Source organism: Acinonyx jubatus, chromosome D3 (genome assembly GCF_027475565.1).
Source record: "Acinonyx jubatus isolate Ajub_Pintada_27869175 chromosome D3, VMU_Ajub_asm_v1.0, whole genome shotgun sequence".
NCBI classification, from domain to species: Eukaryota; Metazoa; Chordata; class Mammalia; order Carnivora; family Felidae; genus Acinonyx; species Acinonyx jubatus.
Window position 1 is genome coordinate 50,207,121 of NC_069392.1, and position 20,938 is coordinate 50,228,058.

Here is a 20,938-nt window from a genome sequence, read left to right on the forward strand (position 1 = left end):
ATCTTTAATATTCTTTTTATTGAAGTGAGAGACAGTATAAGAAAGTAACTTCTAGTTTTTTGGAACAATGTATTCCCAGATTATTCTATGTGTAGACATCCTTGTTACTTTTAACATTCCCTTTACACCAATAACCCTTTACTTGGAACCATAAAACAAATATTCAAAATCATAGAGGAGAGAAAATGCACATCTTGCCATGTTTTAATTAAATATTTATTTCATTTTCACAAGTTAATATTTTTTAGAATTAGTGTAATTACGGTGTATTTCTGAAAATAGAAGTTATACGATTTAATAATTATGTAGAAATAGATCTGAAATAAATCTTTATATATAAACTTTTTGTAGACTCTAACTCTAAAGTTCTCTTTTGCCCAGGAAAAGAGCAGGACACAGGATGAAAAGCAAGAGATGGCTAATGTCTGCAAAATACAAGAGCCCTGAATAACCATCCTCGCAGGTATTTATTAAGATCAGCAGGCTTACAAATGTGATAGGCATGCACAAAGAGACAGAGAAACTGTAAACATTAACTAATGGGCATAAGGGAAAAGGGGGTTTTGAAGATATACAGTGTTTGGGGTTTGGGCCAATATAAAACAAAATCCTGGAGCCTGGCAGATGGGCAGGTGGTTGTTAATGGCAGACAGGAGGCGCCGTGTCTGTTTATTTTAGCTAGTCTAGGGGATAAGACAGATAGAACAAATAACCTCAGGGTTAACAAGGCACCTTTACTTTTGTTAATCAGCTCCACTCTGGGCAGCATCACCCCCAGAGCAGCCGTCTATAGCTCTATTTATCTGTTTACCTAACTTGGTCCTTTCCTCCTTAAATTCAGCTTTCTGTTATAGTACTAAATTGGGGGGGGTGCTTCTGCCCTGAACGCCTAATCTTGCTTACTTCATGTACCTTTGTATTGGGTGCGTTTGCACCCTTCTCTATTCTGAGGCCCTTTGCCCCCTCCATCTCTAATCTGGGGGCTCTGCACCCCCTCTCTATGCTGGGTTCCTTTGAACCCCCTCTCTATTTCTGGGGTGCCTTTGCACCCCCTATTCTGGGGTCCTAATCTTGTTTACCCAAACTCGGATGTGAGCATCCTATGGCTTTGTGCTTCTTTATGCCTTGTTAATCCATTGGTATAAGCCCAAGAAATTCCTAAGCTTATTCCCCACATAAACTATCATAAAATCTACATAAAATTATACTAACTTAGGTGGAGTATATCAACTTTTAACATATTATGATAATTTAGATCATTTTATTAGGTGAACATTGTCAAACTGAACTTAAGTTAAAAGTGTCTCCTAGGACATGTAACTAGCCATTATGTATGTCATTAGCCAATATTTCTTCTAAAGTTTCATCTGTATCATTTGCACTCTGATTATTTCATTTTCTTTTTATCCATTTCCTAAATTTGTCTCATTTTAAGACTTTGTCTCTTTGAGCACATACTTAAATATATGTCTTAATCATATTTTATACATAATAAAATCTATTTTTAATGTTAGCAAATATAAACTGCAGCATTGACACATAACTTATAAAATGTTATCATTTTTATTAAGACCACCAAAGATTTCTATTTTAATGTGTGTTTATAGATTTGTTAACAATATGAGTATCATTACCATCTTATTCCAAATGTTTTCAAAATCATTTAGTGATATTCTTTCCAGATGGTCTTATAGAGAGCTGTTAGAGTAGTGTTTCGTCTTAATGTTAAAATTCTTATATAATAATAAGTTGATTAAATTGTTTAAGTGGTTTTGATATGTTCAGAGGAAGACTTCTACATAATCACTTAGTAAGTTTAAAAAGAGTGAGAGAATAATCCATGGCAAAAATCATATAATGTTGTTAATTTCAATATCTCATTCAAACAGTTTTAGGTTCTCTTCTGGTGCCTATGTTAGAGATTTGTAAATAACTCATCATAACGTACTTAGAGGCAGAAAACCTGAATAAATTGGATATAAGCATTTCAACAATTAACCCTATCTTCATCTTCTTAAAACAATTACAGCATTAAATATAAGAAAATAATGTGCTTTTCCTTCTCAATGCCAAATTCATCAGACAGACATGTCTTCAGTTGCTTCTGTCTCTATATAATTAAGAATTTATGATTCAAATATATGTTTGAAGGCTTATGGCTATCTATATACATATAAACACATACATACTATAAGCTAGTGATTAGATAGATAGATAGATAGATAGACAGGCAGATAGATAGACAGATAGATAGATAGATATCAATGGCTATATTCTGACACTCAGAATCAAAAAAGTCTAATATCTACAGCTGATTTACATAGTACCATAAGTAAAGTCAGAAATATGAATCTTTAATCAAAGTATATACACGATATATGCTAAAACCCACTGAAAATGACTTGATTTTTCATTAGTCAAGATAATCACAGATCAACTGTCATACACAATGCAAGATGGTAATATATTTGTTTAAACATTTACGTAACATAATTGCTTTCAAATACTTGGTAGTAGTTTAACTGAACCAGTTAATTTTGGGAAAAAAATTCTTCTCTATTGCATCCATGTGAAAACATTTATTTTAATAGTCTGCCTGTATTTTTCCAGTGTGTCCAGAGAATCAATTTTCCAAAAGAGCAAGGTTATTCCTTTGTTTTGTTTGTTTGTTTGTTTGTTTGTTTTAATGGAATCTGAGACTAAAAACATTTCTCTATGACTCTTCCATTAAACCAACCCTGTTAGTCATATGCCCTTTCTTTGTATGTATACACAGATTGACAATTCTCTATACAAATCCATTCTCTTATTTCCTTTCCTTTTGTTACCTTTAATTGTGGTATTTGATTTTTCTTGTAAAGATAACTGTCCCAATTCCAATAAGCATCTTTCTGCAGGCTTACCAGTGTTCACATTTGTCTCCAGATTATTAACTCAGAAAATCATTTGGACAAATTTAGACCTCTAGAGATTAGTTCAGGTCATCTTCTGCATTAGTTTTCTTAAGCAACTTGTCCACTGCGAGTTATTTCTGAGACAGAGACTTGGCTATGGCTTTACTATCATGTGTGTGTGTGTGTGTGTGTGTGTGTCTCTCTCTCTCTCTCTCTCTATATATATATATATATATATATTTGACTATACTCTGAAGGACCTCAATGATATTTTTCCCTTAGAATAAATTTTAGAGAAAATGCAATGTACTTCAGAACACTGTCAAGTCTTTAAAATGGAATGTTTCCATTTAAAGTTAAAATTTGCTAAACACTGGATGTGATTCATTAAAATGATATAATGTTAACTTTGTTCATTTTGATGGGAATGTAGAAGATATTGCCCTATGCCAGTGCAGGTTTAAAATCTAAATTCATGCATACACTTCACATAGTTTCCTTTGCATTCTTACTATACCACCAGCATCACAGAAGGACAATAAAAACACAGTAAGTGTTTGAACTATTATCAGAAGGAGATAGGGACACTGTCCACAAAGGTATTATTCTGAGAATGAAGACAACCTAGCTCTAATTCTGACTGTACCAGTGATTATCTCTGGGTCTTTAGAGAACTCAGTAAGCAGAGAATCCTGAAGAAAAATGATCTCTAAAGCTGTCCTAAGTACATCATTCAATATTTCTGAGTTTTAGAACACACGAATTTGCAAAAGGAGAAGGCCCAACAGTAAAGTAACTAGCTAGATATGTAATATAAATATTTCAATCATATTCTAGTTTAGACTTCTAGTATCAGCCACTTCAAGTCCCACCAAAGGTAAAGTATCTATTCTATATTTTTCCAAAAATACTACAGTGTCAAAAACCTAAGTATATTTCTTTCTCTTAATTTTAGATTCTGTCTTCTTAGCATATTCAAGCAAAAATAAAAGTATTGCAGAACTTCTAAAATATTTATTTTATTAAACACACTATATGTGTGTCAATTCTGACTTTTGCACTAGTGCTTGAATCAGTTATTTTTTAAACCAGAAATGACATCTGTTACACTGTTACATTGTGAGGTAAAGTTTTCCTCACAATAATAAAATGTAGGTCTTCTTACTAATTGGTGAAGTGGATACTCAATTGAAATTTACAGATTTACTAATGTTCTAAGAAAAATGTATTTTTTATTGACATGAATTGAAAGGATTTAAACATTCATAAACTAAAAATTCCTCTTAAAGCAACTAATACATTTTACTGACAAGTTTGACTTAATTCTTTCTTTGTCTCTGAAGAGGACTGACTGAATATTTGTATATAACAACTCAGCACATGCCATATTGCTTTGCGGGTTAAAAAAAACTTCAAAGGAATAATTTTCCATCAATCCTGTTTATTAATGCAGCATAATACATTTTATAAAATTATATAATTCCTATACTGATATTTTTGAAGTGAATATTTTGAAATAGGAGATATACTATGGGGCATACATAGATAAAACATTCAAGAGAATTCACCTTCTTAGGTCTGAGAACAGTGCCATAGATAGGGATCCTCTCTAAATATCACATTACTTTCTTATTCCATTGGTAAGGAATATTAATTACATTTTGTGAAGTATATTCAATTTTCTGAGTTTCTATTTAGACAAGTGGTTATTGTTGGAAAAAAAAATAAAGATAGCACATCGATAACATTTCTCCCTGAAACTTATCCCCTTACTGGTCTGCTGTAAGGAACAAGAATAAACAATAGTCTTTTCTTCTCTTTGGTCCATAAGCAGGATCCCCAGAAATCTAGGTAAAAGTTCATTGATCAAGTTTTTCTGAACCTTCCCACTTTTGAAGAAATTCTCTGTTTAAAGCCTGGGAAAGTGTTTAATGATAGCTCTCATTATCTCTCACTATGGTATCCTGCATAACTTTAGTGTAGTCTAATAATCATTGGTAGTTGAAAAGGGAATTCTGACTTATATATATTTTTTGAATTTGGTGGATTCAAGTAAGGCAGAAAATGTACTTTTACTCTGCCATCTGTGATGCCATGGTTCTCATAATTTTTTTGTTAATTTTTATTTAATTTTAAGTTTATTTATTTTGAGTGTGTGTGTGTGTGTGTGAGTGGGGGAAGGGCACAGAGATAGACAGAGGGAGAGAGAGAAAATCTAAACAGGCTCCATGCTGTCAGTGTGGAGCCACCCTATGTGGGGTTCAATCCCACAGACCATGAGATCATGACCTGAGCTGAAACCGAGAGCCCTATGCTTAACCGACTGAGCCACTCAGGCACCCCTCTCATCATTATCCTTAATGTCAAATAATTGAACCATCATCACTGAAGCCAGGAATAAGACATAGAAGTCTATTAGCACTCCACTAATTCATCCAGTCATTCAGGTAGCAAACATGTATTCTGTGGAATGTAGTTTCCTTATTCTATAGTGCTGTTTGGGAAATTCTGGAACTACAAAAACAAGACAGGTAATTCATTTTAAAAGCTTAATTTTGGAAATCAGGTGCCAAAATACCATTTATAGATGATTTAGTCATCTATCTACAAAACTCAAAGAATTAATAAAGCACTATTATAAATGTTCAGAAAGTTTAAAATGACAATTCAAAATCAGCAATATTAAAAATTTTTATTCATAAAATTATATCCTAATTATGTTTTCTCTTTATTTTTATATATTTTTGGATCTTTTATATAATGGAGAACTTCAAAATACATAAAATTAGGCTATAGTAAATCTCTATCTGCATCAAAGTAAAACCTGTTCTGTCCCACTTATATCCCCACACATCCTCTCCCCATATTATGAGGGAGTTTATCTGTTTAATCATGAAAATTTCAGTATGTATTTCTAAAGAAGTACTCCTTTTAATTAACTGAACTGCAAATAGGGTTATCACACCTGAAGAAATAACAATACTTCCTCAGTAAACTAAATATTCAGTTAGTCAAATTCTCATTCCCATAAATATTCAAAATCAGAAAATATTTCAAAATATTTCAAATATCTCTTTTCTATAATGAACATAATTTTATATTAACTTTCACCTTCATTTTTTCTATATATCCCCCTACAAGTCTACTTGTTACTCAGATATTTTCCTCTATAATGTAATTTAAAAACTGTAACTTAAGTAATTATTCAATATATAAAAAGCAATTGACTACAATAATACTACAAAAACTGCAGGAAATATTTTGTAAGGAAAAGATGACCAAGTCATAGATTTTAGTGATTTTAGCCTCTAAAATATAGATACACACACACACACACACACACACACACTATTTATGATTGCTGTAGTAACAACTTGGGGCAAGACCTTCCAACTGATTTTCAGAGTATACTGTCCTAATTTACAATTTCTTTGGCATCCATATAACTCTTTCTGGAACTTCTTCCAGAGGTTTTTGCTGCTTCTCATTCCCAAGTGACAGACGCAAAAATTTGTTTTTCCTGGAGCTAGAAATGTATGACTGTAATAGTACAGTACTTCCAAAAGCCACATTCAGAGAAAGCAGATATTGATGCAAATAGAGGTGTACATCTTGTGCTGAGCTTTGGAGCATTTAGGATTTGAAAATACCCTTCCTTATGATGTCTGTGATGTTAGGTTTCAGATGCAGAAAACTGATATACAACGTGTTTTACAACCTACTCGAGGCTGCAATTGATAGAGTAAATTTAGTCCATCCTCCTAAATAGTCTGAATTACATTTTCTGTTTACATTTTTTTCATATTTCCTATCAAGGGCAAACCATCTATGAGTTGTTAGTTTGGGCCCCCACTCCTGGAAACAGAAGAACTAGGCTTTATTCCCATTAAATGTCCACTGAGTATGGATAATAAATAAGACATTATTTTTTTTTCTATACAGCTGTGTGTGACATAATATTGTTAGTGACATAGGAGATACTCATAAAAATGTATAGTAATACAGGGTTCTGCATAATAAATATATCTAAACTGGTTTGACATTTCAAAAAAATTAAACATTGATAATATTTAAAAAATTAAGACTTTATGTTTTAAAGTTAATATATAGAGTATACTGATTTAATGATTTTTCAATAAATATTATTAAAACATTGCATTTTTTTTTCATTGAGGTAGTAACAATTCCCTGAAAGTGGACTTTAGCTTACTTATTGCCCAATGAGTTGCAGTTTTGTTGCTCAAAATGATAATCATGTGCAGCATTTACTAGATGTTTAAATATCCACATATAGATTATTAAACATTTTTAGGGTCCACTTAGTGTTATGAAGCTTAGTCCTTGTTAGAATATTACAATCACATTGAAAAGGCAAATAAACAAATACAACTAATAGTATAAACCAGTAAATTGTACATTCATGATATATATACCGGATTTGGGGAGTGAACATACTTGAGGGAGTTTAAAGGACAGAGTTGATAGTGCTTGCTATTGTCATAAAGTTTTAAAGAGGAGATGATCCACAAATAAATTCTTAAAAGATAAAAAAAAGCCATAGGGAAATACACTAAGTTCTCAAGCATATTTATGAATTAGAGACCTTCAAAACAATATATAACATCATCAGATAATACAGGAAACATACATCTTTTGAAGCATATTCTTCCATTCCTTCTTTTACTGAAAACCTGTTTTTCCCGTGGCAAAAGTGTAATTCATGCTCTAGTGAATCCCCTCTCTAGCAATGTTAAATAGTGAAGAGCTCAAAATGACTTTAGGAATTTTTTTCTTATTAATTCTCACATTCCCATAAGGCAGATGGAAAGAATTACTATCCTCATTAAATAAACTGATAAGCTAGGACACTAAGTATTTGAATGGATACAAAGAGCACAAGGCTACAAAGATCTTTGTAGTATTGAAAATATCCAATCTGACCAATCCACTAACCACAGTACTTCTAACTTTATGACTTTATGTTGACTTTTTTACTCTATCAAATGTTTGCCAGTAAATATTCACTGAGTGACCAGATTCAAAACCTGTTCCTAACCCCAATACTTTTCTCCTCTTTCCCCATCTCCATTGATTCCATGATTTCCTCAAATCAGTATCTTATCCATTCCCACTGCCACCATCTTCACAATTCCATATCCAAACTGCCTTAACAGTCTCCCAACCGATCTATGTTATGACAGACCCTATTCCAAATATTCCAATATGCACACATTAAATTTTCTCCAAAAGCACCGCTTTAAAAATTGTAATAACATATGTACAAATAAATTCAATATATTTAAAATTTAAGGGATTTCCTGGCACCTGGGTGGCTCAGTCGGCTGAGCGTCTGTCTCTTGATTTGGGCTCAGGTCATGATCTCAGGGCCATGGGATCGAGCCCTAAATCAGGCTGCATGCTCTCTCTTTCTGTCTCTCTCTCTCTCTCTCCTCCTCCTCCTCTGCCCCTCTACCCCTCTCCCCTGCTCATGTTCTTTCTCTTTCTCTCTCTCTCTCTCTCTAATAAAAAAGTAAAATTTATAAAAAAGAATTTAAGGATTTTGCTCCTCTGATTCCAAGTACAGTGGTGTCACCTTGTGCATACCTTTAAATTATAGAACTGTACTATGTGTCATGAAGAAACCAAAGGGAAAATTAATTTAATAGCTGTGGGAAACCCCATGCTATTCTACTCAGAGAGCTTATGCCTAAGAATGATTACAAGGAGGGCGACTTTTGTCTTTCCAATTCTCAGTGTTCTCAGTTCCATCGTGCTTTTTTCTTTTTCAGGCAAAAGCATATCTCAATAGGAAACCAAATTCCAAAGTTTCAATAAATGTATTTCTAAAGCATACCTTCTAAACCCATGCCAGCCATTTTATTAGAAGTCCCACTGTAGAAAGAGCTGTCAGGGCACCTGGGTGGTTCAGTCGGTTAAGCGTCTGACTTCAGTTCAGATCATGATCTCATAGTTTGCTTGGTGTGTCCCAGCCCCACGTTGGGCTCTGTGATGACAGCTCAGAGCCTGGAACCTGCTTCATTTCTGTGTCTCCCTCTCTCTGCCTTCCCCACTCACACTCTCTCAATCTCTCAAAAATAAACATTAAAAATTTTTTAAAAAAAGAAAGAGTTGTCAAGGATCATTTCTTTTAATAAAGTTTTTATAATAGTTTCAGCGTTACAGAAAACTTGTGGAGGTAGTGCAGAAGAGTTCTAATATATGCCTTACACCCCATACACAGTTTCTACTATTGTTAACATGCTACATTAGTATGGTACTTTGGTCACAATTAAAGAATCAATATTGGTATATTAGTATTAACTAAAGTCAATATGGTATTCAGATTCTTTTAGTTCTTACTCAATGTCTTTGTATTGGTCCAAGATCCCATCCAGGATACCATGTTATATTTAGTTGTCATATCTCCTTAGGGTCCTCTTGGCTGTGATAATTCCTCAGACTTCCTTTGTTTTTAATGACTTTGACAGTTGAAGAGTACTAGTTAGGTATTTTGTGAAATGTTTCTCAACTCAGATTTGTCTGATAATTTTCTATGATTGGACTAGGATTATTTTTTAAGGGACTGGAAAAAGTGTAAAGACCACAGAAGTAAAGGTAACGTGTTATTTCATTACGTTTTCCTTTTATTATTTTTTTCATAAGAACATTGATATTCTCTTAGAAAATTTAAATTATGCAGTACATTCTTATATAGTTACCATGTTAAACATTAGGTCCTCAGACTTCATTCATTTTATAACGGGAAGTTTGTATAAAGGGTAATTTTTCATATGCTATTTTTTGTTTCATACAACTTTAGAAGCCTAACATCAGTACAAGAGGAAACCACACTATATTTCCAACTAATCATATTGGAAATCTCACTTTAAGCCACTCTGGTTAGCATATATATACATTTTCAGAATTACAGTGCTGAAGATATAGCATATCATATTTGAGAAACAATCTTGTCAAAAAGACAGCTAAATCCCCCCAGTGTCTAACACCTATTCTTCTAGTGATTATCTGTGCTGTTCTCTGTCTCTGTATGATTATTATTTTTCTTTTTGTCAGCTTTGTTATAGCAGCTTAGCTAATACTTTAATAACAATTTTCAGGAATTGGACCAATTCCTTCCAATAGTCATATAATGCATATTTATTAATATTTCAGTATTAGAGTGACCATATATCCTATCCTGACCAGAACTCTCTTTTCTTTAGATGTGGTCTGGTTGAAATGATAAATTAGATAGCCACTTTAGTTTTAAGGGACTTGGCCTGCTCAATGATATATCAGAATCTTAAAAGGCTTCTTCTGAAAGTCAAATTCCAATTCAGGTAGAGTTCAAAATCATGTTGACTTTATAAACTTTGATTAAACAGAAGGATTGAACACTCTACACTAATGTTATTATACTATTATGTACATGTAATATTATAGTCATTGTTTGATTAAAGGGTAAAAAAGATAAATAGGCATATCTAGTCTAAGATGATTTATTTCTTTTTATTTCTATTTAAATCATTTCACAGCCTCTCCAATCTCCTCTGGCATCTAGAAATTAATGAGCCAGGAATTCTACAGCCCATTGGCAAGTGCCTATCACTCTTCCAAATTTCTGAATAAGTGGAATGATTAATTCATTTACATTTATTGCCCTGGGAATATCAGAGGTGACATACTTTTCTCAATACTGATTTACACTGAAAGAAAATAAAAATTCTGACTATTTTAATTAGGCGAATACACCACTAAATCCAAGACCTTTTCCCTTGCAAATTCTTTAAGAAGTCAAATTGCTCAGCCTATTTGTTGTTGTTGTTTGTTGGTTTGTTTCTGTTTGGTGGCATAAATTTTTGCCATACTTTTCCTTGCCTTAATTGGGTAGATGTCCCTAGAGATTGCTGCCTTGGAAACTGATTACTCTCTAGTCATTAAAGCTCTTTAATGACATTGCAGAAAAGTGGTCCAGATCTCTTCATTAGCCTTCAGATGGGAAGCTTTAGATAAGCACAACTAAACAACTCTAACACCATCCTCAGGGCGTATTAACAATACAAGCTTTCATAGCGCTTCCGGACTAGTATTTTCTTCACTCAGATATGTTTTTATTACAGAAATCTGCAGAACTATATATCTGCAGGACTATATATCTGCAGGACTTAATAATACTCAAAACTGCTAATGTAGGACCTGAGAATATTACATAATTGGAACTTGTTATCAGTAACTTCTTCCTACATTTTTTGGTGATTGAAAGTGATGTGACTTTCAAGAGATGTACCAAGTTGATTCACTCTTCTTTTTCTGTAAATCACACTCAAACCAGAAGTATGATCTTTGATTTAAGAATTTTCATTTAATTACTACATTCCAGTCTCTTGTTTTAAGTTAAAAAAAAAAAACCACTTAGGATGTATGTATGTATGTATGTATGTATGTATGTATGTATGTATGTATTTAATTTATCTAAAGCCTGGTAATTATCAACAGGATATACCAGTACCAGTGTTCTCACATAACTGCACCTATCCTACCAAACTAAATTTAAGACATTGAAATATTAGTATAGTTACACTACTTAAAATTCCAGTTAAATATTAGCATGTAAATATTATGTCCCGTCGACTTTTCTATTCTCTCCAAATTAATAAAGATAGATATCTAAAAAGGAGTAATGTTCTACAAAATTGTCATTGGTTCATTCCATATGTATTATCACTCTGAGTACCAATATCCACCCTTCCTTTACTTCTTATCCAAATTGGAGAAATGACAAGTTTTATGTGCAATTACTATTCTTTTTCCCAAAGGTGAATTCAATCACAACAAGGAGGGGAAAAAGAAGTATTGACATAATTCAATTTCATTTCTATTCATCTTTATGTCTCATTAGGTTTATAGTCCTAATATATTTTAGATCAAAATAAGATGTCAGAAGTAATTTCAGTGACTCTTTATATTTACTTTAAACTTATTTTCTTCTATGTCTTTTTCTCAATGCAATTATATGATAAAGTGAGTAACAGAAAAATAAAAACTAAAATTTACTTAGAAGACATGAATAGCAAAACATATATATAACTTGCTTTTCAAAGTAATTAAACATATTTTTATTGAGTACTTTCTAGTTCAAGGCACTAACTATAGTAAAACATATGTTATTACAAGAGAAACTGTGCCTAGCATATAAATACTAGGAGAAAGAGGAGAGTTAAATCATATTGGAATCTGTGAGAATGTGTTCTGGAACATATTCCAGAACTTTCTAGGTTTGGAAGTATAAACATGCCAGATACAAATGTGGAAACTGCTTGAAGAAAACCATCTGATGCAGCAAGATGTCTCCAGAGAATGGTTCAGTGCTAAGCAGCACTACCCCCAGGCAAGGCACTGATAGATAATGTAGGAGAGATGGGCAGGATTGGTTTACAGCTACAATGGTTTTCTATAATACAATGCCTGAAATGGATTTGAGTGAGTATTCTATTTTTTTTTTACCAAAGTATAGACATAATCACAGATGTAATATATATTTGAAGAAAAAGAAGTCTGGAATTCACCTAATCCACACTATCATGCTCGAGAAGAAGACAAGGAAGATTAATTGATGTACCCAATAATTCACTTCTAGTGAGTGACAAATTTCCATTTTACCTAAAGCACCTTATATAGGGCAGATATAGTGTAGATATCTAAAGAATATTTTTATTTAAGTGGATTTTGTCCCAAATTTACTTTCTCAAACTGTCCTTCCCATTTCAAATTTTTTGATGATACATTTTTTTGTTATGGTAAAACATATATAACAGAAAACTTTCTATTTGGGCAGATTTAGTGGTGTTAAGGTCATTAACATTGCTGTGAACCATCATCACAGCAGATTTTTTCATCTACTCAAACTGAAAATCCATTCTATACCCATTAAATAATAACTCTCCATTTGTTCCAGACCCTGGAAACCACCATTCTGTATTCTCTCTCTAGGAATTTGACTAATCTGAGTACCTCACATAAATGGAATTAAATATTACTTGTCCTTTTGTAACTTCCTTATTTAATTTAGTATAAAGTCTTAAAGGTCCATCCATGTTGCAGTATGTGTCAAAATTCCCTTTCTTTTTAAGGCTGAAATCCATTGTATTGTAAGAACTTATTAAATTTTATTTATTTTTTCAGTCATCTATGGATCCTTGGGTTCCTTCCGTCTTTTGGGTATTGTGAATAATACTGCTATGAACATGAGTGTAGAAATATTGTTCAATCTCTGCTCTCAATTCATGCCATCTTACTTTGTTCATTGTCATCTTTGATAATCTTAGTTCATATTTCTCATTACTCTTCTGATCACCGAAGATCTTTACTATGACTCAGCTTCATCGTAACTATCAGCTCTGTGAAGACTATTTTAACTAACCACAATAGAATCTTAGACTGACACAAAGCACACATAGTAATTGATACCCATATCATTAACCAGACCCATTATATCAAATTCTGCAGGCAAACTCAATAGATAGCAACATACAGCTCTATCATCAATGTAAATATACTAAACACTCCTTAGAAATCACATTCAATAGGGTTACCCCAGTCATGCATTAATTAACCTGTGATTTGGTAGTTTCATGTTCCATGGGTTAAACTTTTACCAATGGAAGTTAGAGACCAGAAGGATCCAACAGGTAATGTGCCCACCCTTACTCTTTCTGATCAAATGTTCTCTTTCACAGTGATTCCATATAGTCTCTATATGTATGTTTCAAATGTCCAATTAATAACCAATTATTTCTTGAGAAGTTTCAGGCAACTCTAATATATTCAACCCTGTATTTGTTTTTCTCCTTCCCAGATTCACTTCCCATTTTCCATCACTCTCACCAGCATCGGGGCTCTTACTACCCTTAAACCAGTAGGCAATAATCTTCAAAATCCTATACAGAATATCTACTTCAAGTCTACACCAAGAACCAAATACAAGAGCCCTAAATTCCTGAAAAACAGAGCCATAAGTAATGTTTTATTTAATGGGTTTATTATGCATTTTATGTTGTTAACAAAACAAGAACATTTTTTAAATACATGTTTCCCCACATGTCTCCTGTGGTTTCCACCCCTTTGTGATTCAGTCTATACTCTACAGAGTATATTCTGTGTTCCTCTGCTTCTTTTTTCTTTTTTTAAGGATTCAAAAACTTGAGAATGACTTACAGTTTTTAGTCTATCTAGGCACTGAATCACTTTCTGGAATGGATTATGTAGCCTTGCAGTTTGCAACTCTCAAGATACCCATCCACCTATGTTAGTTTCTCCTTCAAACAGCTCACTTGTAGAATGCACTGGTGTGTACCAACCCTTTCAGAAGTTTTAGGATGATGTAGATTTTACACTGCTATCCAGTTTGGCACCATTACTTCATGTAAATAATCTCTGATACCTGATTTTTCAAGTCTCTACCTTTTTGGATTTTGTCAGAAACACAAATTTCTTGATATTATTTTGCAGAAGATCAGCTCTCCAAAAACCTTCTTATTCTAAACTATCTTCCTGAACTGGGCCTCCTGAACATGCCCTGCTAACCAACAGGTTACCTACCTACCTTCAGTGCAGTGACTGCACTGAACTTGCAGAGATTTCTAAATTCCTCTATTCCTTTCTTCCTCTCAAACTGTCTTTAGTAAGTCCAAATAGGAGAGTATTAGTTGATTTCCACAATGATTTTAAATATGTTTCTTCTGTTACAAAAACATACTTGGGCACAGTTTTGGTTCACATGTGTTTTCTCCCCTACAGCCATGTATATGTGTATAATTATAACTGATGTGGTCATTGTGAAAGATCTCTCAGTTTGGTTTGTACTGTTAGCTAGTTTCCGTCTCTACACATCTAGTCCATTATTGTTGCTCCTGGACAGAAAGGGGATTGACAAGTATATTATCTCACAAAGGAGATGGATATGACATAGGGAATATTCAGACATGAAGAGCAAGGTGAAATCTCAGGCGGGCATGGAGTCAGAGAATGAGACTATTGGGATAAGAGTTTACCTCACTAAGGATTCCTAAGGCAGGAACATTGCCACTTTTCCACTGCCTCTTTTTCCTTCAGTGTCAAGAGATCATGTAAGGCTCTCATGCAAGCCATCTTAGAGAAGAGGGAGAGGAAATGATCTTAATCTAAAATTATCTTTTATAATTTATGAGATCAACAATTATTTGAGAATACTATTTTTGTTTCATTTTATTTATTGCTCAGAAGTTTGACAGGTAGAAGGAAGAGATAAAATGAGTTTAAGGAAATAAAACAATGTTATTTCCTACACATGCATCAGTGGTTGTATGTAAATTATAATGTAACTCAGCTATATGTGAGTTATACCAAAGCCAGTTACATATGGACGCTTAGACTCAGCTACATATGCATTTTGGACCTATGAGAAATAAACGGTAAATTCCAGTGTTGATGACACTTAACACATCCTACAGTTCCAAATGTCATAACATTCACTAAACATTTTATTTATTTATTTTTAAATGTTTATTTATTTATTTTGAGAGAGAGCACAAGCAGGGGAGGGGCAAGGAGAGAGGAAGAGAATCTCAAGCCAGCATGACAGTCAGCGCAAAGCCTGACACAGGGCTTGATCTCACGAATCCCTAGATCATGACCTGAACCGAAATCAAGAGTGTAACACAACCAAGTGAGCCACCCAGGCGCCCCACCCCTGAAACATTTTAAATGCATTCTTACTTATTTAATTCACTTATGTTTACTTTTTAATGCAATTCTATTCTTCATGTAGAAAATCTAAAATACATTTGAAAGCAACAAGAACAAAGTAAAAAGTCATATTTAAGAAGCCAGTACTACTCAGTTGTGGGGAATAAGCTTAGGAATGCCCCAGGCTTACACCAATGGGTTAACAAGGCATGAAGAAGTACAAAGCCATAGGATGCTAACACCCAAGTTTGGGTAAACAATATTAGGCAAATAAGGATAGAGAAGGGGGGCTCAGGCCCCTAGAATAAAGGGGGGCTGGGGCCCCCAGTATAAAGCAGGGAGGTACAAAGGCACCCAGCATAGGGAGGGGCAAATGCCCCAATATATAACACAGGTATATGAAATAAACAAGATTAGGTATTCAGGGCGAATGTGCCCCCCCAAGTTAGTACTATAGCCGAAAGCTTATTTCATAGGAAGGAAGGACCAGATTAGGTAAACAGGTAAATTGGGCTATAGACTGCTGCTCTGCCCTGCAGGGCGAAGTTGCCCAGAGTGGAGATGATTCACAAAAGAAAAGGTGCCTTGTTAACCTTGATATTATTTGTCCTGTCTTATCCCCTAGGCTAGCTAAGATAAACAGACATGGCGCCTCCTGTCTGCCATTAACAACCATCTGCGCATCTGCTCAGTGCCCAGATTTTGTTTTATATTGACCCAAACCCCAAACACCATGTATATTCAACACTCCTTTTTCCATTATGCCCATGAGTTAAAGTTCACCGATTCATTATCTCTGTGCATGCCCATCATGTTTGTAAGCCTTCTGATCTTAATAAATATGGGCAAGGACCCTTATTCTCAGCTGTTGTCTTTTCCCAGACATTAGCCATCTCTCACTTTTCATCCTGCGTTCCACGCTTTTCGCTGACCAAAAGAGAACTGTAGACTTAGAGTCTACGACACTGTTCTTTTCCCCTCTCTCTCTTCCTCTCCACACAGCCACAACTACTAGTGTTGCTCTTATAATAGAATAAAGCAATCAAAATTGTTTATGATAATTCTCTCAGGAAACTTCCTTTGGAAGCTCCATCACACCAAATCCTTCTAACTTAACCTTACAATTTTTAAGAGAAAATATCAATAGTTAAGCCAAATATTTGATGAGAAGAAGTGAAGTCTTAGGCTAACAAAAGAAATGATTCAGTAGGGAGAAAATAGTTGGGAGTATGTAAACAAGGCATTATTACTGGAACAAAATGAACTTGTCATTATAAACATTAAAAATAAAAACTTTATTTCTTAAATTGTACAATCCAACATCTTTAAGTGAAAAAACCTGGTAATATTGTTAATAATTTCATTTCCACTAACTCCTTTTCTGACAAAGCACTGCAAAGCCCCAAACATGGACTATTCTGTGATAACAGACTACTAAACACATAAATAGCAGAGGGCTTTATTTCCTTTTTCTTTTTTATTTTTATTGAGGCCATACAGAATTTTTTTTATGTAATAAGCCATCCAACCTCGAGGTTTAACATTTCTAAGTTAATCATGTGTTCTGAACAAAATGTTAGATATTTTTAGTATCCAACAAAATTAAATTAAGCTTCATTAAGCCAGATAAATAGAAAATAAGCAGTAGTCAATCCCTAATATGTACTAGGCACTGTGCTTTTTAAATACAACATAATTAATTCTTTTAAGGAATCTCTAAGGTGAGGACCATTATCACTATTTTATAGTTAAGAAAACTAAAGTTCAAACATATTAAGAATTAGTCCACAGGTTCATGATGCTGGGAATAGTACAATAAAAAGGAAGATGTAATTTTCAAAGACACAAGGCCAAAGATTTTCTATTTGGTTAAAAACACCAATTCTTAGATCAAAAAAACCCAGGAAACCCAAAGCTGGGAAATAAAATAAAATAAACTTTAAAGGAGTAATGGTGAAACTGTATGCAAATTAATTGATTGATTGATTGATTAATAAACATAAGGCAAGACAGATCTTGAAAGCAACCTAGAAGAAATCTCAATTATGGGACATGAAAACAGTAATAGACTGATACCTGACACTCAACCAAAACAATTAGAGTGGGAAAACGATACAATAGTATATTTATTGTGTAGAGAGAAAAGAACATTTATTCTATACCCAAAATTGAATTTATTTTTCAAGTTATAGAATAAAAGAAAGACATGTTTAGATAAACTTTGAAAAGTTCAATCAACAAATCTTACCTAAAGGAAATGATAAAGGTTGCTTAGACAACAGTCCCTACTAGTGATGTGAAATATAAGAAATGGTGAGCAACACTATTGGTAAATATTTCTAGGAAATAGTGCATATATCAAAACAATGATTGGCTGTATACAAAAATAATATAAAAATGCCTACATATAGGAAGAAACAAGACAGACATTAGTTACTCAAAATAGCATATAATGTAGACAGTACGTAATGAGCTTCAAAAGTACATAAAGTTATTGATTGGTAACACATAAATTAGCTTTTCCTAAAATTGTTTCATAAACAGACAAAAGTAATTATACAGTATAAAACTTGCAGGAAAATCTATTTGAAAACATGGGGGAAAATAAAATAAAATAAATCCTTTCCAAAGAAGTTAAAAAAAAAAAAACAGTGGGAAACAGAAACCCAATTTAAATATAAATAAAAAAGAAGGACACCCGGGTGGCTCAGTCAGTTAAGTGTCCAACTCCTTTTTTCTTTTATTTTTTAATGTTTATTCATTTTTGAGAGAAACAGAGCATGAGTGGCGGAGGGGCAGAGAGAGAGGGAGACAGAACCTGAAGCAGGCTCTAGGCTCTGAGCTGTCAACACAGAGCCCGATGTGGGGATTGAACTCATGAACCTTGAGATCATGACCTGAGTCAAAGTTGGACGCTTAACTGACTGAGCCGCCCAGGCACCTCTTAAGTGTCCAACTCTTGATTTTGGCTCAGGTCATGGTCTCATGGTTTGTGGGTTCAAGCTCTGCATCTGGCTCTGCACTGACAGTTAGGATTCTCTGCCTCCTCTCTCTCTGACCTTTCCCTGTTTGCATGCTCTCTCAAAAAAAGTAAATAAGTAAAAAAAAAAAACAAAACCCAAAAAACATATATATATATATATATATATATATATATATATATATATACATACACATAGAGAGAGAGAGAGAGAGAGAAGGAAAAAGAGAGAGAGAAAGCACATGGTAAAAGAATAGAAAGGCATATGTCAATATAATGAAAAAATATAAATAGATTAAATTAATAAATCTACCTTAGAAAAAAACAAAGTTTAAATATGTTATTTACAAGGAAAATTTCTAAAACATAAGAATGCAGGAAGCCAGAGAGTTAAAGAATGAAAAAAAAAATAACCTGGTGAAAGATATTAAATGGTCAAAAAAAGACTTTAGGATAAAATGCAAGTCAAGAGAGTCTCCAGAAAATGATATAATGTTCAACTCAGTAACAAGATATAATAATTCCAAATTTGTTATGCCAAATAACTTAGCTTCATAATAGATAAAATAGGTAGGACTTCACGAATCCAATTTTAGTAGGAATTAACTAATCTAAGAACATGCTAGAATGTTTAAGCACTATTCTCAGAAATTAATGGGTCAAATAAATAAAAATAACATCACATAGAAGATGAATTGAACAGTTTGCATGCTTAATTTATCAGGAATATTTTGGACAGTATTGGAATATAACATTTAAGAAGTAAAGAACACATTTTTCAAGCACAAATTGAACATTTATGAAAAGTCTCTTCACAGTAGACAATATAATTTAATATAATTTCTCTAATTATATTCCCCTTAGGATCACATCTCTGATCATAATGCAATTAAGTTAGAAATCAATAGTAACACCACCAACAAAAACTAGAAAACTCTCTGTGACTGGTAATTAGAAAAAAGATGTCTAAAATCACTGAACAAAGAAGTAATCACTGTAAAAAGTACAAAGTTTAACTAGACTAGATTATTCTAATGGAAATACTATATGAAAAAACAAATATGTTACTGTTGGAGTAGAAAGTATATAAACTTAAATTCAATATTAGAAAGGCAAACAAATGAAGATTGTTAAACTAGATGATCTTTTTTTTGTATATTTGACACAAAACGTTATATTAATTTCAAGTGTATACCTTGTCTCAATTTCATTCCTCACTTAAAAAAAAAAGTTCACAGCTGCTGAGTTTTATCTAACTTTTAAACAATTTTGCTATTTAGTTATTTAATTAAACAAGGATGTATGGAAAATATTAAATTCATAAATGTACTTTAGGAAACTAGTTAAGTTTTACTACTGAAGTCTGTTAGTATTAAAAAAATAAAGTTTTGTCTATTATCCTACTTATAAATACAGGTATAAATACTCACTACTAATCACAAACAAAAAATAACAAAGTTAAAATCTAGTGGGATGCCTGGGTGGTTCAGTTGGTTAAGCAGCCAACTCTTGATTTCAGATTCCAGGGTCATGGGATTGAGCACTGTATCAGGCTCTGCCATATTAATGGAACCTGCTTGGGTTCTCTCTCGCTCTCTGTCTGCCCCTCCCCAGTTCCTAGCAAAATACCAAAAGGACAATACTCAATAACAAGTAGATTTTATTTGTAAAACTCATAGGGATTTTAATATAATAGAAAAGTAATTCAAGTAGCTTAAAAACACATGAAAATAAATTGAAATTCAGTTGCAAGATGTTAATGTAGGTTGTGAAATGAGTCAAGGAAGTTAATCACAGAGAAATAAGAGGAATGGGGGAGCCATACAAAAAAAGGAACAGAATATATATACATAAACATGAAGAAATGCTTATTTATATTCTAACAAGAAATTGTACATATTCATAAAACAATATATGTGTGTATATTTAAAGAATCTGAATAATTAAATAAAATGCAAATAGTTGCAGGAAATAAAATTTTATTATTTGTAAATATCCTTTTTTTAATGTTTTGACTTTTTAAAAGTTTATTATTTTGAGAGAGAGAGCATGAACATGTGGGGGATGGGCCGAAAGAAAGGGAGAGAGAAAATCCCAAACATACTCTGTGCTGTCAGCAAAGAGTCCAACACAGGGCTCAAACTAATAAACCTTGAGATCATGAACTTAGCCAAAATCAAGAACCAGATGCTTAACTGACTAAGCCACCCTGGCACCAATAAACATTAATTCTGTATTAAACTTATGATCAAATTATAGTCCAAAGTTAACACTGTATTTCTTGATCCAGAAATTCCCATGAAAATGATTTCACTCTATTAACTACAACTATTCAAATTAT

General features: G+C 33.1%; 1 long non-coding RNA gene across 2 annotated transcripts in view; it reads left to right on the top strand.

Annotated features, from left to right (window-relative positions):
• The window catches only part of LOC113602346 (uncharacterized), a 111,382-nt gene that overhangs the window by 47,689 nt on the left and 42,755 nt on the right, over positions 1-20,938 (top strand). The window contains exon 3 of one of the 2 annotated variants that reach the window (XR_008291840.1): positions 382-463. The exons of the other annotated variant lie outside the window; for it this stretch is intronic. This is a non-coding gene — a long non-coding RNA (uncharacterized LOC113602346). The remainder of the gene's footprint in view (positions 1-381; positions 464-20,938) is intronic. 2 annotated transcript variants of the gene reach the window in all.